This window comes from Bombina bombina, chromosome 2 (genome assembly GCF_027579735.1).
Source record: "Bombina bombina isolate aBomBom1 chromosome 2, aBomBom1.pri, whole genome shotgun sequence".
Taxonomy (NCBI): Eukaryota; Metazoa; Chordata; class Amphibia; order Anura; family Bombinatoridae; genus Bombina; species Bombina bombina.
Genome location: NC_069500.1, coordinates 488,084,835 through 488,103,701, shown reverse-complemented (window position 1 = coordinate 488,103,701; position 18,867 = coordinate 488,084,835). Strand labels below are relative to the sequence as shown.

At 36.8% G+C, this 18,867-nt stretch overlaps 1 protein-coding gene across 6 annotated transcripts in view; it reads right to left on the bottom strand.

The window, feature by feature from the left end:
- The window catches only part of MTMR3 (myotubularin related protein 3), a 429,098-nt gene extending 410,661 nt beyond the window's left edge, over positions 1-18,437 (bottom strand). For 5 of the 6 annotated variants that reach the window (XM_053702192.1, XM_053702194.1, XM_053702196.1 and 2 more), the window contains exon 1: positions 18,289-18,437. The gene's annotated coding sequence lies outside the window, so the exon portion shown is untranslated. The remainder of the gene's footprint in view (positions 1-18,288) is intronic. The other variant, XM_053702193.1, reaches the window with a different exon arrangement.
- Positions 18,438-18,867: the final 430 nt, after the last annotated feature.

Here is an 18,867-nt window from a genome sequence, read left to right as displayed (position 1 = left end):
TGTTTAATATCTTTAAATCCAGGATTGGCCTGAAAGTTCCCTCTTTTTTGGGAACCACAAACAGGTTTGAGTAAAAACCTAGACCTTGTTCCCCGGAGGGGACTGGGTTTATCACTCCCATCTTTGATAGGTCTCTTACACAATGTAAGAATGCCTGTTTCTTTATCTGGTCTGAAGATAAGTGAGACAAGTGGAATCTTCCCTTTGGAGGAAGTCCCTTGAACGCTAGCAGGTATCCCTTGGAGACTATTTCTAGTACCCAGGGATCCGGAACATCTCTTGCCCAAGCCTGAGCGAAGAGAGATAGTCTGCCCCCTACCAGATCCGGTCCCGGATCGGGGGCTACCCCTTCATGCTGTCTTGGTAGCAGCAGCAGGTTTCTTGGTCTGTTTACCCTTGTTCCAGCCTTGCATGGGCTTCCAAGCGGGTTTGGGCTGGGCCGCGTTACCTTCTTGTCTAGCGGCAGTGGAGTTATTAGCCGGTCCGTTCCTGAAATTGTGAAAGGAACGAAAATTAGACTTGTTCTTAGCCTTAAAAGGCCTATCCTGTGGGAGGGCATGGCCCTTACCCCCAGTGATGTCTGAAATAATTTCCTTCAATTCCGGCCCAAAAAGGGTCTTACCCTTGAAAGGAATATTAAGTAACTTAGTCTTGGACGACACATCTGCCGACCAGGATTTTAGCCAAAACGCCCTCCGCGCTACTATAGCAAAACCTGAGTTTTTCGCCGCCAATTTCGTTATTTGAAAAGCGGCATCCAATATAAAGGAATTAGCTAACTTTAATGCGTGAATTCTGTCCATGACTTCTTCATAGGAAGTCTCTTTCTGGAGCGACCTTTCTAGTTCCTCGAACCAAAAGGACGCCGCTGAAGTGACAGTAATAACACACGTAGCTGGTTGAAGGATGAACCCTTGTTGAACAAAAATCTTTTTAAGCAATCCTTCCAATTTTTATCCATAGGATCTTTGAAAGCGCAGCTGTCCTCTATAGGAATAGTTGTGCGCTTCGCTAGTGTTGAAACAGCTCCCTCAACCTTCGGGACCGTCTGCCATGCGTCCCTTCTAGGGTCTACTATGGGAAACATTTTCTTAAATATAGGAGGTGGGGCAAAGGGTACACCTGGCTTCTCCCACTCCTTATCCACTATGCTCGCTACCCTCTTGGGTATTGGAAAAGCGTCTTCGTGCACTGGGACCTCTAAAAATTTGTCCAATTTGCACAACTTCTCTGGTACTACCACAGAATGAGTCTGAAATTTCACCCTCAGACAGCCCTTCCCTCACAGCCAATTCCGATTGATGTGAGGGTAAAATAGATAAGGCATCGTCAGTGTCTGATTGTTCATCCTTTTTTTATCTGTATTTAAAACTGAACAATCACGCTTTCTCTGAAATGCTGGCAGTTTGGATAAAAGATTTGCTATAGAATTATCCACTACTAATTGTTGCATAGAAATAAGCACTGGCGCGCTAGGTGTCGCCTGCGCGGGCAAAGCTGGTGTAGACACAGAAGGAGAGGATGTAGAATTATCCTCACTACCTTCATTAGATAAATTATCTTGGGCAACATTATGAAATGTAACAGAGCTGTCCTTATTTTGTTTGGACGCTATGGCACAATTATCACAAACACTCAAAGGGGGAACACATTTGTCTCTACACACACAGAACATAGGTTATCTGATGGCATAGACATGTTAAACAGATTTAGGCAGGCAAACAATGCAATAAAAACGATTTTAAACAAAAACGTTACTGTCTCTTTAAATAATAAAATTACACACTTTATTTCTGAATGTTCAAAAAACTATGAAGGCAATATCCGATTTTTATGAAATTTGGACCCCAGTGTCTTAATGCTTAGAAAGTATTGCACAGCAAATATGGAGACTCTAGCTCTTAAAACAAGCAAACCAGAGCTAATTGTTTGATTTAACCGTTTTTATACATTACAATCCCTGCTACAGTATTGCTGCAGCATTTTACCTTCCTTAGGGGTCAATCATCCACAGAAATAAGCCTTCTGGAGTCACTTTCTGAGTCACAGGACCCTCTCACATGAAAATTGCATGCACTGCCTTGAAATCAACTGCACAGCTGAAGCACCAAAATGAGGCTTCCTCCCTCAGCACACTAGAGTGAAGGGGCCTTCCTGACTAGATTTAGGTGTCTAAAACATGCCAGATCAATAAAAAACGTTCCCAAGTGTATATGAGCTTATAAAACAGTTCAAATGCCATGATATTGTAATAAAAACCAAACGATTTTGCCCCTAACAGTGTCTACCAGCATAAAAATCAAAAAGGGGAAGCCTGTTATCTTTTTTGCTGAGGTGAAAGAAAAATGGCTTACCATTTTCCCTGAGGGGAAAAATGACTGTCATCTAGCATTAGCCTGTGTTGTTAGAAGGAGACTAGTCATACCTGAAGCAGATGAGTCTGCAAACTGTTACCCCCAACTGAAGTTCTCTGGTTTCAACAGTCCTGCGTGGTAACAGCAATGGATTCTAGTTACTTGTGCTAAACTCATATTCCTCTTAACAGAAATCTTCATCACTTTTCTGTTGTAGAGTAAATAGTACAAGCCAGCACTATTTTAAAATAACAAACTCTTGATAGAAGATATAAAAAACTACAACTAACACCACAAACTCCTCACCATCCCCGAGGAGATGCTACTTGTTCAGAGCGGCAAGGAGAATGACTGGCGGGCGGAGCTAGAGGGGGAGCTATATGGACAGCTCTGCTGTGTGCTCTCCTTGCCTTTCCCTGTAGGGGAGGAGAATATCCCACAAGTAATGGATGACGCCGTGGACCGGACACACCAATGTTGGAGAAAAGAGGGTGGCACATAGGGTCCTGCCAGCACGATAACTGTCTAACTGTGATATCAAAGTGGGCAAGCTAGATGGCAGCAGTCTTAGAATAGGCGGCTTAAAGTAGACTGATGGGACCTTATGCTCACCCAGGATTTGTTAATGTAAAGTTGAATAATTGAGTTCCGGGTTTCATTCATGAAACTTTACATTGCAGTGTTTTGTTTTTTTAAATACTTATCTTTCATTAGCAAACCCGGACCGCGATCACCCCCCCTGCAGCTCCTCTGTACTTACCTCATCAATGTAAAGTTTCATGAATAAAAGTGCCCCTGTTATTAATAGTATTTTTCAAAACCGGGCACTCATGAAACTTTACATTCACTTTAAGCCTCTTGGTTTCCACACAATATGTTGCAGTTGTCAGGCAAATGGTTACAAGATAAAAGACAAAAAATATACACATATTAAACTTTGAACATATAACTCCAAATGTGGTTGCTACGGAAGGTGACTACAGAATGTATTCCAATCTGGTAAAGGGTTCCAAGCTCAAAACAAAGGAAGTGCCTTTATCATAGAAGCATGGAGGGAGACATACAAGACTCTCAATAACTGTACAACTGCATGACAATTCTGCCTGGCTGACACATCACTCACAGTAGCCAACCTCAGTCCTCTATCCCTCTCTGCCAGTATCAACATCAGATACTCAAAGAAAATGGCCACAACAGAAGGTTGATGTCCACTGTCTGCCAACCTTTCACCTTAGCAGACATTAGCATGATTCCCGTGAAGGCAGTGACGTGGGGAAAAGAGGGAAAATTACAGAAAGCACTAAGCTTAAAGGTTACTGCAGAAGTAGTAGCTTATCACAGACCTATATAATGATGGGATATATTCAAAGGAGATTCCTGCAGTTAGACCCTGGTGTTGCTATAAAAGGCGCAACAGCAGTGTCACATCGTTACCATTAAATTGCGCTTTAAAAACTTAGTAGAAGTTAAACTTTCATTATTCAGTTAAAACACACAATTTTCAAACTACTTTACAATTCCCTTTCTAAATATGTTTTATATGCACACTGTTTTGAGGCACCAGCTCCTACTAAGCATGTGGAAGATTCACATAATATACATATATGCATTTTGTGATTGGCTTATGGCTATCACATGATGCAGTGGTAGAGAAAATAGAACTAATTTTAAAATGTGTCTGAAAGAAATCTACACATCATTTGAAATTCAGACTAAGTACTTTTGCATTGTCTTTTTATTATGTATTTATTGATTATGCTATTCTACTGTTTTAGTGGTCCTTTAAAGGGACATGAAATTCCAAATTTTCCTTTCTTTCTAGATTCCGACAAAGCATACAATATTTAAAAGGTTTTCCATTGACTTCTATTATGAAATTCCCTTCATGGCATTCTTTGTTGAAGATATACCCAAGTAGGCAGCATGCACACGCGTAGAGCACTACATGGCAGGAAAATGTGCTGCCATCTAGTGCACGGCTAGACAAACCCAGGAGACAGGGAGCCACTGGCTTCTAGAATTTACCCCCTGGCTCCTAACTTTTTAGGTTTTTCTCCATATATCTATATTAAAAAAACACTGTTTGGCTCCTAAAAGTGTGTCCAGTTTAATTGTAAATAGATTTGTCTACACCTGATCTATTGTTCTCTAAAATTAATAATGATCTTGCAAAACTGCTGCCATATAGTGTTGCAGTCATGTGCATGTTCCCGAGCTTACCTTTCCTGAGAATATGAGAAGAACATGTACTTTAAATTAAATGCTCAATCTGAATCAGGAAATAAAAATGTGTTTGTTTTATTTATTGGAAGCTTGTTTCAATAATCCTTTGGCTACATACCACTGCATAGGCAGTGTTCATCCTTAAAGGGACATTGTACGCAAAATTGTTTTCTCTTGCATATGAATGAAACTTTTACCTATTTCGAATATATATTTTTCTTTTGTGATTCAGATAGAGCATGCAATTTTAAGCAACTTTCTAATTTACTCCTATTATCAAATTTTCTTCATTCATTCATTGTTTATTTGAAAAGCAAGAATGTAAGTTTAGATGCCAGCCCATTTTTGGTAAACAACCTGGGTTGTCCTTGCTGATTGGACAGCACCAATAAACAAGTGCTATCCATGTTCTGAACCAAAAATTTGCTGGCTCCTTTAGCTTAGATGCCTTCTTTTTCAAAATAAAGATAGCAAGAGAACAAAGATAAATAATAGGAGTAAATTAGAAAGTTCCTTAAAATTGCATGTTCTATCTGAATCATAAAATAAATTTTTTGGTTCAATGTCCCTTTAAATTTGAACTGAATACTACCATATTGGTTTTCTAGTTTCTGTTAAAGGGATACTAAACCCAATTTTTGTCTTCCATGATTCAGATAGAGCATGCAATTTTAAGCAACTTTCTAATGTACTTCTATTATCAATTTGTATTCGTTGTTTTGCTATCTTTATTTAAAAAGCAGGAATATAAAGCTTTGGAGCCGGCCCTTTTTTGGTTCAGAACCTGGGTTATGCTTGCTTATTGTTTAGCTAAATGTAGCCACCAATAAGCAAGTGCTATCCATGGTGCTGAACTTAAAATGGGCTGGCTCATAAGCTTTAAATTACTGCAAGTAAAGATAGCCAGAGAACGAAGAAAATTGATAATAGGAGTAAATTAGAAAGTTGCTTAAAATTGTATGTACTGTCTGAAACATGAAAGACAAATCTGGGTTTAGTGTCCCTTTAATCTTCACTGGCTGATAAGGGTAACTGTCTTACTTTTAGAATTTATTTACATTTATACCAATGCACACCTTTGCTTGGGTCCTAATAAAGGCCGTCTGGTCCGGTACAATAATTGCTGGATTCTACATTTCCTACAAAGTTGTCAACCCCTGGTTCTGCTTTGATGATTCCACTGACATCGGAATATAGATCTACTTTATCAAAGCCCCTAAATATTTCAGTTCGATTTAATTCTGTTAACTATAATTTCAAAACAATAAAACGTTTATTTCAATCAGATTAAAAGGAAACTAAGGCCAAAATAAAACTTTCATGTTTCCAATAGAGCCTGACATTTTAAAAACTTACAAATTGACTTCCATTAACAAAGGGTGAAGAATGTTTTTTACATACAAGCACGTATCAACGAGTCAATGAAAAGAAACTTTGAAATGTCAAAAAAAATCTACTGTAAATTTGAAATTCAGAATAAGTATTATTGAATTGCTCTTTTATTATGTATTTGTTGATTAATTCTACTGTACTGAATGATCCTATATAGTTAGCAAAGTATGGAAAATTAAATAGTTTTGCCAGCTATTTGTAAATCTATAGCTGCATGCTCTTGCTTTTTATCATATTTTGACAAACAGGTGGTACAGCCAATCAGAATTGTACCGCTAGCTATATGCAAGTCTGTAGCACTGCACTAAAGCAGAGATTTCAGTTTAATAGCAGCGCAAGAAAGTGTGCTGCTATACCTTTCTATGGATCGTATGGTAAAATTCTGATTTTTGCTATTGCCCACTTGCCAAGACAGATACAAAAACTTGCACGGGCGGCTTGTGGGGGATACACAAAAAGGTAAAATGATGCTTTTACACAATGTTATCAGCAAAATTACATCATCAATAGTAGTCAATAGTAATGCAAAGGTATTTTAAAGTGTCAGTAAACCTTAAAAATAATGTTATATAATTCTGCACATAGTGCAGAATTATATAACATTATATTAGCGCAATCTTTATAAAACAAAATTTCCCATTTGAATTTTAAAAAAACCTGCTGTCTTACAGACCCGTTCTCTGTGATCTGCTGAGCGGGTCTGTTTTTTTCAAACAGCGCATCGGGCCAGCTGTATAGTCACAGCCCGGCCCGACCGCGCCATAGCACTAAGTGCAGCTCGCTCCTGCTGTCTGACATTATTTTTAAGGTTTACTGTCCCTTTAAATTTAATCTCAGACTGTATCTGAAACATTAGAAGAGCACATATACAGACATGTAAGTAATGCTAGGATATTTATATTACTAAGGACATTCACTACTGTTGAGCTATTTGAATCAACATATTTATGTGCATGTCAACAGGGATCCAAAGATCCATAATTAAAAGGTAAAGAACGTGAATAATCTTTAACTACCGCTTTTATTAGGGGAGGCTTGAAGGGACATTAAAAAAACTCGTTTTATTTGTTTTTTTTTATTAAATATTTTTATCATCTTTTAACGGGTGTACAGAAAATGCAATGATACATATATTTTCTAACAAACCAAGGCAATTTTAGAAAGGAACAAGAGGTTGTACAGAAAGTCCAAGTAGACATCGTCCTCTTTGATCATCACTGCAATTTACATGTATCAAATTTACTTGACATACTTGAAAACGAGAGAAATCTCAATGTATCCTTCCTGGTAAAATATTTTATAAATAAATAAATTATCACATGTATAGCTTTAGTTAAAGGGATACTAACCCCACATTTTTTTCTTTCATGATTCAGATAGAGCATGCAATTTTAAGCAACTTTCTAATTTACTCCTATTATCAATTTTTCTTTGTTCTCATGTTATCTTGATTTGAAAAAAGCAGTAATAAAAGGTTATGAGCCGGCCCATTTTTAGTTCAACACCTTGGTAGAGCTTGCTGATTGGTTTGCTACATTTAGCCACAAATCAGCAAGTGGTACCCAGGCGCTGAACAAAAAATGGAACGGCTCTAAAGCTTACAGTAATGCTTTTTCAAATCAAGATAGCATGAGAACAAAGAAAAATTAATAATAGGAGTAAATTAGAAAGGTGCTTAAAATCTCATGTTCTATCTGAATCATGAAAGAAAAAAAAAAAAAAAAAGAGGGTTTAGTATCCTTTTAACAGAGATAATATTTTACTAAGTCCCATCATGTCCAAATAAACAGTCTATTATTTCTATCAAACACAGTAATCCAGTTGTTAAACAGTTAATAATGAGTTATAATGCCCTTTGCTCCTATATATATATATATATATATATATATATATATATATATATATATATATATATATATATATATATATATATATATATATATATATATATATAAATATAATATATGTCTGCGATAAAGTCTTGTCTACCCGTGAAAGTGTAGAGTATTTTTTCCAAAGCTAAAACATGGTCTATTTCTCGTATCCACATATTAAAGTTAGGAACTTGGCATTTCTTCCAAAATCTGGGTATTAAGCGCTTAGCACAGTTAAGCATACATTGGAACATTTTTTTCTGGTATATACAGGGGATAGGGGGAGTATCGTTAAGTAAAACTATGGTAGGCGTAAGTGTGATCGAAATTTCGAGAGTCGTGTTGATACATTTAATGATTTTGTTCCAGAAGGTTTGCAGGAGTGGGCAAGCCCACCAGATGTGGGACAGAGTGCCCATACCTCCACAATGTCTCCAACACAAGGAGGAAGCGTTTGGATAAATGCTATGAAGATGGTGTGGGGTTAGATACCATCTGGAAAGCAGTTTGTAGTTCATTTCGGCTATAACTAATGACACATGGTTCCATTGAGTTTCTGTCAAAGTGACCTCTAGTTCCTTTTCCCACTTCGTTATATAGGTAGGTTTTTTGGTGGGAAAGGAACCCCTTAATATCTTATAATTATGGAGATATGGGATCTGTTTATTGAGGGTGTTGTGCAAAGAAATTCCAGGGGGGGTGAGGGGTCCTAGTGAGGTCATTTAAAAAGGAGCGGTTATAAATAGCGTGTCTCATTTGTAGGTAAGGAAACCAGAGGTGAAATGGAGGACCTAAGAGAGAGCTCTTTTTGGAGGCGAATTTGACCTTAGTTTAGTACCATATGTGCTGGGATGTTTGTGGGTAAACCTCCTATAGTCGGTGTCTGTATAATGTGCGGCTGTAGTAAAAGAGGGTTATTGAGAAGAGTGAAAATTCATAGTGTAGATGAAGCATAATAGTTTGTGTTGACCTCTGAAGGTCTGGCTTTGGGTGGGATCCAACATAGATCACCAAGGTTAAAACCTCCTGTTTCATTAAATACTGTAGTGGGAGGTTTAAAGGGAGGACCTGAAATAAATATAAATATTTAGGAAGTAAATTCATTTTTATTGCATTAATACGCCCCATCCAGAAAAGATGGTCCTGTTTATGCCATATATCAAGGGAAATTTGAGATTCTTTGTGAAGGGGGGTATAATTAAGGTTAAATAGATCAGAGTGGTTAGGGGATATATCTATTCCTAGGAGGCGTATTTTGTTTGCAATCTGGTTAGTATATGTTGTGATAAATCTTGATTCCTCCTCTGTGATGTTTAGGGGCATTAAATTTGATGTCTCCATGTTAATAGAAAAACTCTTGTTTTTGTGTAAAAATTTGCTTTGTTTTATGCTCCCTGGAGAAGTCAAAAAACAATAACAGTAACCTAGGTTTCAAAATGGTGCCATCTGCCACACAAGCTATTTGATTTGCCGCAGCTGCAGGTTACAAAATTTGCTTTTTGATATACACAGGGCTCAAAATTTTCACTCGCCTACTAGCCATTGGCGAGTAGAAATTGAACTGTGGCGAGTAGATATCCTAGTCAAGTTGCAAAGTAGGGGAATATTCATTCATTTCATTTAATAGAATATATTGTAGGGAAATATTAAAATGCTCTTTACTTATAGACCAGTTTTGTTTTGTTTTTTGCAGATGACTACCTTAAATGGATACTTTATTCGGTCAATCAGCTGATAAGTTTTTTGTATGCAAAGTAACTGCAAGGACCCTTTTTCTACTACCCCCACTACTACTACCTCCTATAACAAATACTGCAGTATTGACAAGATCAGTATAGGTAGCAGTTTCCACAGGCAAAATCAGCTATTTCAAATGATTGTCCCCTTTATCAAGATAAAGGCCAACCATGGTTAGTTGTCCTGGTTACAACCCATGCAAAATTACAAAAAGCAAAATGGACACTAAACAGATTTGTTTCATGTCCCTGCTGCCTTAAAGTAAACCTATCCTGGTTTACACAACTTTACATCATGTGAGAGGGAGATAAATGCTGTTTATACACTGTGCCAAATGGCCAGTTTAAAAACTGTATTAAAAGTAATTAATTTGTTATGGTTTAAAATACTAGGTAATTCATCTACCTTTTAAAACAATAAAAATTCTGGTGTAGACTGTCCCTTTAAGAAAAATTAAAGCACTGTATATTTATAACTGATACTATTTTATGGAGCTTTTCACACATATAGGTTGCACATTATAGTGTACAGGTTATAACAAAAAAAATCAAAATAATTAGTATATGGATATCATACAAAGTTATATGAAATCTACCAATAAAACCTTTAATTATGGATAATTAGAAAACTTTGAAATGCACATTATTTTGCAAGCTTTTCTTCTGAATTAACTATGGAAATTGTAATGTGTGTAAGGTTTCTGCTCCCTCCAGAGATGCTGGGGTGCAGTCCTACATACTCCTACATGCTGCACAGTAATTGGTTGATATGTGAAGGAGTTAGCTTATATTTGTTTCTAACTGTCCCAAGTCAAGTAAGAAACTACATTCAGAAGACGTTTCAGTTGGTGTGCCCCAGGAACTACAAGTCAAAATTTTTAACAAAATGACAGCTTGTAAATTATTTTAAAACATGTATATTTATGCAAGAATGTTGCAATGTAGAGAGTAATTTCTAAATATAGAAAAAAATTTACGGTAACCCTTTAAATGGCACCAATATCAGATGCATCTTAAAGAGGGCAGTCAGAATAAAACAAGCGTTATTAAATTCTGTGCAGGCATATCCTTTTTCGTAAAAAGAACTGTTTTGAGAGTTAGTTGTGCACTCACACACTTCTTCCTCTTGTGCCTGCAGCTCTCTTTAAAGCCATTCTCTTATTTTAAACATTCAAACGTGCTGTATAGTGACTTTTTGCATCTTCACACTGGGCGCCACCCTCTAGAATTTTTTTAGTCTTCTTGAACCCAGAAGTGGCGATTTCCTCCTGTACCTACAGATTTCTTTAAAGGTATAATACACACCAATTTTCATATACAGTAACTGCATGTAACACACTACTATAAAGAACAATATGTACAGATACTGATATAAAAATCCAGTATACAACCTTTTAATAACTTCCTTAGAAGCCCCGGAGTTTAGCACTGTTGATGAGGTTAGGCTTGGACACCCAGTGAAAGGGTCTGGGAAATCACGATGAGCAGATACTCCCGCCCTCCCCCCTTCCCTGCATATGACAAGACTCAGACAAATAGGAGTAAGCTTGAATCTGTAGACAGTAAACATCTACAACTTTGGGGCTTGGTTAGGAATCTGAAAATCAGCACAATGTTATTAAAAATAAGCAAAACTATACATTGTTACAAAAACACTCACAGATCGGCTATATAAATGGATAATCTACAAAGCAATTATGCAATAAAAAAATCTAGTGTACAATGTCACTTTAAGCCTATTTTCTTATGTTCACCCATTACAGAGGCTAGTATCATATGTAAACTGCTTTAGCCAGCAGTTTAAGCCCTTCCTACTGGTACTTATTTGTTACATCGGAACAAAGTTCTGATGTAAACAAATAAGTTTAAAAAAAATGATATCACGCAATCGCATGATTTCAATGATGGGATCGAGTCAGGGAGTAGTGTCTATGACGCTAGGCACGCCCTACAGCCCACAATACCAGTTAGGAAGCCGTTATGGCTTCAGGACAGCAGCAAAGCTAGGACGTTCCATGCCGTCCTAATGGCGCTAAAGCCCAGCAAGGTTAGGACAGCATGGAACATTCAATTAAAATGTCATGATTTAGACAGACGGTCCAAAAAACAAATTTATTTACATTAGCAAATTTATCTCAGATGTGGTATCCTTGGTTAACCCTTTCATGACAGGGTTATAAAGTCTACATCGGAACAACGTTCCGATGTAGACAAATTGAAATCATGCAATCGTGCAAACAATCGCGAGATTTCAATTATGGGATCGGGTCTGGGGGGCGTCCCTATGACGCTAGGAACGCCCACCAGACCGCGATCAAATCCTACAAGCCTAGTAGGCTTCAGGACAGCCGTTTGTGATGACGTATTCCGTCATACATAACGGCTTTAAAGCCCAGTGCCGTTGTGACAGAATACAACGGTATAACTGCATTAAAAGGTTAAAGAAACAAAGATCAAAATTAAACTTTGGTGGTTTAGAGAGAACATGCACTCCTAGGTTCACTTTCTAACAAAGAAAACCAACAGAATAAACCAAATTTGAGATTTGAATAAGTTCTATCTGAATCATGAAAGATTATCTTCTTTACTTTACCTTCCCTTTAAAACTTTAAATTACAGCGTAGTGAAGTAGACTCAGGGGCTTGCACAGTCTTTTAAGAACTACATGGCAGCTATTTGAAACTATCTTTGTAATAATGTTAAACATACAGTATCTCCCAAAAGTGAGTACACCCCTCACATTTTGGTAAATATCTTATATATTTTCATGTGACAACACTGAAGAAATGACACTTTGCTACAATGTAAAGTAGTGAGTGTACAGCCTGTATAACAGTGTACATTTGCTGTCCCTTCAAAATAACTCAGCACACAGCCATTAAAGTGAAGGTAAACTTACCTTTATGACTATCCAGGATTTCATTTGTTTCACAAAATCAATATGACTTTCATTCATGATTCGTTATAAATCTAATTCTAAACCAACTTGTCATCATTATTATTCCATTTGCGATTGTACACAAATGCAACCGTAATTTGTATTTATTTTATGCTGCCGATCACGTTTCTGTAGCAGCCAACTGAATTTCTGGCCGTTAGGCGGCCGTCAGTGCACGTCATCCGCCTACTTGACCCTGTGCGCATGCGCTATTGTTGGCCTCCATGCGCGCTCACGATTCGCGCATGCGTATTGGCAATATTCAGGAATCCCCATAGAACTTGTTATGAGTGCCCATTTTCGCTTGCGCAGAAGACTGTAAAATCGCCAATTGGCGCATGCGCTGTTTCACTGAGCCTCGTGAACACGCTTTAGGAAGACATAGAAAGTGGGTGGGACCGCTCTCTACGTCAAACACAAGAAAAGCCGGAACTTGTATGTGGGAGGAGTTAAACATTGCAACGGTAGGGAGATAATTTAAAAATAAGAAAATTGGGAAAAAAAATGAAAAAAAAAAAAACTTAGCAATTAGATAAGGGTAATATTAACAAATGCATTCCTGTATTTCATATGCTGAAACTTAACCTTCACTTTAATGTCTAAACCGTTGGTGAGTACACCCCTAAGTGGAAATGTCGAAATTGGGCCCAATTAGCCATTTTCCCTCCCCGGTGTCATTTGACTCGTTAATGTTACAAGGTCTCAGGTGTGAATGGGGAGCAGGTGTGTTAAAAGGGACATAAAACCCAAAACTTTTCTTTCATGATTCTGATAGAACATACAATTTTAAACAACTTTGCAATTTACTTCTGTTATACAAGTTTCCTTCGTTTTCTTGTTATCCTTTGTTGAAAAGCTGGGATGTAAGCTCAGGAGTGTGCACGTGTCTACGGCACTATATGGCAGCAGTTTTGCAACAATGTTATACATTAGCAGGAGAACTATTTCCTGTCATGTAGTGCTTCAGGCATGTGCACGCTACCTCCCTAGGTATCCCTTCAACAAAGAATAAAAGAACGAAGCAAATTTGATAATAGAAGTAAATTGGAAACTTTTTTTAAATTGTATTCTGTATCTGAATATTGATAGAATGTTTGGGGGTTTAATGCCCCTTTAAATTTGGTGTTATCGCTCTCACACTCTCTCATACTGGTCACTGGAAGTTCCACATGGCACCTCATGGCAAAGAAATCTCTGAGGAGCTGAAAAAAAAAGAATTGTTGCTCTACATAAAGATGGCTTAGGCTATAAGACCCTGAAACTGAGCTGCAGCACTGCGGACAAGACCATACAGCAGTTTCACAAGACAGGTTCCACTGAGAACAGACCTCGCCATAGTCAACCAAAGAAGTTGAGTGCACATGCTCAGCGTCATATCCAGAGGTTGTCTTTGGGAAATAGACGTATGAGTGCTGCCAGCATTGCTGCAGAGGTTGAAGGGGTGGGGGGTCAGCCTGTCAGTGCTCAGACCATACACCGCACACTGCATCAAATTGGTCTGCATGGCTGTCGTCCCAAAAAGAAGCCTCTTCTAAAGATGATGCACAAGAAAGCCCACAAACAGTTTGCTGAATACAAGTAAACTAAGGACATGGATTACTGGAACCATGTCCTGTGTTCCGATGAGAACAAGATAAACTTATTTGGTTAAGATGGTGTCAAGCATGTGTGGCGGCGGCAACCAGGTAAGGAGTACAAAGACAAGTGTGTCTTGCCTACAGTCAAACATTGTGGTGGGAGTGTCATGGTCTGGGCCTGCATGAGTGCTGCTGGCACTGGGGAGCTACAGTTCATTGAGGGAACTATGAATACCAACATGTACTGTGACATACTGAAGCAGAGCATGATCCCATCCCTTCGGAGACTGGGTCGCAGGGCAGTATTCCAAACACACTTTAAAGACGACCACTGCCTTGCTAAAGAAGCTGAGGGTAAAGGTGATGAACTGGCCAAGCATGTCTCCAGAACTAAACCCTATTGAGCATTTGTGGGGCATTCTCAAACGGAAGGTGGGGGAGCGCAAGGTCTCTAACATCCACCAGCTCTGTGATGTCGTCATGGAGGAGTGGAAGAGGACTCCAGTGGCAACCTGTGATGCTCTGGTGACCTCCATGCCCAAGAGGGTTAAGGCAGTGCTGGAAAATAATGGTGGCCACACAAAATATTGACACTTTGGACCCAATTTGGATATTTCCACTTACGGGTGTACTCACTTTAGTTGCCAACGGTTTAAACATTAATGGCTGTGTGTTGATTTATCTTGAGGGGACAGCAAATTTACACTGTTATACAGGCTGTACACTCATTACTTTACATTGTAGCAAAGTGTAATTTCTTCATTGTTGCCACATAAAAAGGTATAATACAATATTTAAAAAATGTGAGGGGTGTACTGACTTTTGTGAGATACTGTATAGTGCTGGGGTACGCAATGATTGGAGGAAGCCGAATTCATAATCGATCTGCTAAAGAAAGCCGGAGCTGCAGGCGGAGGATTGCCATTATGTTTACCATAATGCAAAGGTAATTATTTTGAAAAATAACCGACTTTGCAAAGTTTAATGAATTAAAGTGCACCTGTTTTTAAGATTATTTTTAGATACCGGGCACTTATTCATTAAACTTTACAATCACTTTAAGAATACTTTCATTTTGGCTTTTGCGACCCATTAATGTTTGAATTCTAATTATATATATATATATATATATATATATATATATATATATATATATATATATATATATATATATATATATATATATATATATATATATATATATATATATATATACACACATACACACACACATACACAATATATATATACATACACACACACAATATATATATGTATGTATATATATATATATATATATATATATCCATATACACACACATATACATGCATATTTTTTTATATTTTTAACATCCTTTTAACAATGCAAAAAGCTGATTAATACAACTTTGTTGATAGTCTTGAAGACTAGAACTTGTCAAAGCACAAATTACATTTACAGTACTAATACCTCAGGACTCCTTCCATGTACTATAAAACATTGACAGCTGGGTTTAATTGCAAATCAATATACACTATGAAATTATGAGGGGTGGAGAAAAGCAAATTAAGTTTTGCAATTGCTGAATTACTCAACTAATTTATATTAAAAAAAAAAAAAAATCACAGTGAAGGAATTTACTACCTCATTCTTCTGAGCTGCGTATGCCACTACAAAAGATTTGCCAGGGAGTGCGTGGCTAACTGGGTTGGAATTCGGATTTTGCATCTCACCTAGTCACATGACTGCTTAGTGAATGACTGTATTAACATAACTGGGAATTAACGTGGCTCATTTATCTGTAAGATATGTGTTGTATGTAAACCTAGCAGAAGAAAAAATGATTACGGTTCATTCACAACATTTTTGTTACACCTGTGAAATTCTTATTTGAATTAATTAATATGACTGATCTTCAGTAATTTTATGTGTTTACTAAATTCTAATGACTAGATTGACAGAACTATAGATAACATGTTAGAGCATTATTACTACTGCACTTTTGCCTATGCATAACTGTGTGATCCTGAAATGGGATTTAACAGTTAAAATCGGCTCCAGAGCAGCAATACACTAGTGGGAGCCAACTGAAAACAATTGATCCAATAACAAGAGACAAACGTGTGCAGCCACCAAACCCTAGCTAGCTCACAGTAGAGAAGGATATGTACATATTCTTTTTTTTAGCAAAAGGATACCAAAAGAACAAATAGAAGTGGATTTAAATGTGTCTTAAAATTGCATGATGTATCTGAATCATGAAAGTTTAATTTTACATTTCCAATCCCTTTAAGTTTGTACTGGATAAGTAGCTTCTGCAAGTTTAGGACAGCCTTTTTATTCTACAGAGTACTCTGTATTATAACAATCTTTATCTTGCTAATAATTAAAGGGATGTGAAAGTAAAAAAAAAAAATCATGATCCATAAAGCTTAAAGGGACACTGAACCCAAATTTTTTTTTTCTGTGATTCAGATAGAGCATGCAATTTTAAGCAACTTTCTAATTTACTCCTATTATAAAAAATTTCTTCATTATCTTGGTATATTTATTTGAAATGCAATAATGTAAGTTTAGATGCGGCCCATTTTTGGTGAACACACTGTGTTGTTCTTGCTGATTGGTGGATAATTTCACCCACCAATAAACAAGTGCTTTCCATGGTCCTGAACCAACAAAATAGCTTTGATGCCTTCTTTTTCAAATAAAGAAAGCAAGAGAATGAAGAAAAAATGATAATAGGAGTAAATTAAAAAGTTGCTTAAATTTGCATGCTCTATCTGAATCATGAAAGAAAAAATTTGGGTTCAATATCCCTTTAAAATAAAAAAAAACTGCTTACTCTTATAATATCAAATATGCCACTCTTAGTGTGCATACTGAGGTAGGTTTAGAAGTGGGTATGTTATTTGAGCAATATATGGATAACACTGTTAAAAGCACTACTACTACTCCCCTATAGTTCTCTACATATATGCACACTCCTGAGCCCACACAGTATTATCTCATACAAAGGAGTCAATTTTCAGAAACCTATACCAATCGAAAAAGGTAACATTATTATAAGATTTGTTTTGATTTTACTTTTTTTAAAACAGTTGTACTCTCAGTCTGAATGATGGAAGTATAATTGTGACTACCATGCCCCTTTAAAAAAGAAAAATGACACTGCTTTATTTGTTTATGCAAAAGATTTAACTGCATAGTAACACAGGGATAATACACTGCTTCATAAAGCACAAATAAATTGTCATAATAAAAATGCACAAACGCATGCAACAGCCAAAACAATGCTTCGATCAATAAGTTTTGCTTACAAACACATAGAAGGTATACATATATAGAATGTTTGTTTTATATAAATGAGTGGTCTTTGATCTATATTTGATGGTGATTCACAGATAAAGTATACAAATAATTATTATAATAATAACGCATGGTAATACAACACCATATTTAGACATCTAAACATAATTAGAATAACTAATAAAAATACATCAGTGTAAACTCAAAATTTGACAGAATGCTGCATTATTTACAACAGGACCATAAAGACTAAACCATGTTAGTATGTATTATTAATGATTGTCAACAGATTCGTGACTTGTTATCAAGAAAGAATTTGGATTTTTGGAAGACTGTAAATTAGTCAAATGGAGATGACATAAGTAAACATAAAAAACAAGCAGGAGAATCTCAGCTGTTTTAAATTAAACAAATAATGAAAGGGCAAAATAAATCAAAGATCTAAAAAGACAATATGAACGTAAGCACAACACATTAACATTTTACATATTCAAAATATATAAGATATATTTGTAATTCTAATAGCACACTTCTCTATACAAAGATGAAGGTAATAGCTATATATGAAAATCCATAACAAAGTGTATATGTACCATATTAATAGTTAACCATTAATAAATAGGGGGTCCCATTGTGACACGAGTTAATGACTAATATATATATAAATTTATTTATTTATTTATTTATTTATTAAGTGTGCCATATCCTATTCTAACAGACCTACATTGAGCTATTATTTTAAGAGTGCCAAAGCTTTATGAAAACCAAGTTTTTTATTATGGTTAGGGATGTTGTGTTGCATAGTGAAGTATATTCATTTTAATATAGCAACATACATAAATATAGTGGTTTAAATTATATATTACAGAATTCAATGGATAAGTTATAATCAAGGAGATACTAGTTACCGTGAAGACAATTGCCAGTGGTCCTGTTTGTATCAGCCCCTTCCCCCGAGTAAGTCACTGTCAGATCAGGCTCCGGATTCTTCCTTCTCACAACCACAACAACATGGCGGAAGCGCGGGCACGATGAAGGCTACAAAAAGGGGGGGGGGTCAACGTCATCTGAGCGGGCACCTACGCGTAACACCAGAACGCGCAAAGACACACCCCCGAGACGGTTCGCGAGAGCGTGCATCCACACATCAGTCGGGGGTGTGGTCCAGTCAGAACCCAAACAAACTGTTTAAAGTGACAGTCTTCAATATTCACTCGAGTCGAAACAGAACTGTACTCATATATGCATATATTGTATTTGCATATGAAATATCAGCAACTAATATGTGTCTGTGCATTAAAAGTATAATTGGCATAAAACTGAGCTGACAAGCGTTATGCACTATGTAATAAAGGGGTAAAATCTTAGTTTAGCGTTCTAAATTATTTTCTCCACCATATTGCATTATTTTACTTCGAAAATTGATATGGGGATTCAGATGAGGGCTACTAACAATACTGCCGTGTTTGTGTCTCCAGGAACAAAAA